Source organism: Trichechus manatus, unplaced genomic scaffold (assembly GCF_000243295.1).
Source record: "Trichechus manatus latirostris isolate Lorelei unplaced genomic scaffold, TriManLat1.0 scaffold00311, whole genome shotgun sequence".
In the NCBI taxonomy this organism is placed as follows: Eukaryota; Metazoa; Chordata; class Mammalia; order Sirenia; family Trichechidae; genus Trichechus; species Trichechus manatus.
The window spans coordinates 641,397-642,634 of NW_004444247.1; positions in this window are offsets into that span (position 1 = coordinate 641,397).

Genomic DNA, 1,238 nt, shown 5'->3' on the forward strand with positions numbered 1-1,238 from the left:
GGGAATTTTACAAATCTTAAAAACAAAATTTTTAAAAGAAAAGATGTTGATAAATTTAAATACTTTGAAATTAAAATGTTTTCAAAGTTAAATGGAAAAAGATATTCATAACACATGTAATTGATAAATAATTTTAACATATGATAACCAGCAAATCAATAAAAAAACAATGTACACCAATAAAAATGTAGCAAAAGAAGATTTTAGCAGAAATTTCCTAGAAGAATAAACAGGGCCAATAAGTATATGAAAATATGTTCAATCTCATTAGTAGCCAAGTAATGAAAATAAAAACACTATGAGATATAATTTATCAACAGATTGTAAACCTCAGCACAAGTCTGGCAGTGTCCTGAACTGCTAAAAATATTGTTCATCAGAAACTCTCATAAACTGGTACACATGCTTTTAAAACTATTTGAATCTCTGCAATTACAATCTTATCTATAATTTAGATAATTTCTGCACATTTGCACGAAGAAAAAAGTAAAAATTTTCATAACACTGTATTTTGTAATAGCAAGCAACTGACAACAATCCAGATAATCATCACCAGAAAACTGAATAAACACATTGTGGTACATTCACTGGATTGAATACTATATGTTTGTGAAAACAAATGAACAAAAATAACAAATTAAAAAGAGTGAATCCAAAATATATTATTGAATTTGAAAGAAAGTTACAGGAATATAATTATATGAATTCATTTATATAAAGATTAAAAATGTTCATAATTAATGATACATTATAAAACTATAAAATAAATAGGAGGCAGTTATTCATGGAGACAATTAGCCACACATTCCATATCCTCCTCCTCTTCCTGACTCGCTTTTTTCCTCTGTTGCTCCAGGTGAATAGACACCAATTGTTGTGCCTTGGATGGCCACTTGCAAGCTTTTAAGAGCCCAGGCACTACACAATGAACTAAGAGGTGGAAGGGAAGCACTAACCACATTGTTAGGCTAATTAATTGGGTGGGATGTCTCATGAAACCATGACCCTAAACCCCCAAACCAAGGAACCAAATCCCATGAGGTTTTTGGTTGTACATAAGCAACCTCAGAAGCTACTCTTTCCCCCCACACCCCCGTTGTCTTAAGTGTATCTGTCACACAACTTTTGCCAATTCAACTTTTTACAGGTGTACAACTTACTGACAGAAATTGCAATAATTGGCTGTGCAACCCTACCCCTAATCAATGTAATTTTTCCATTACCATTAACACCCCCCC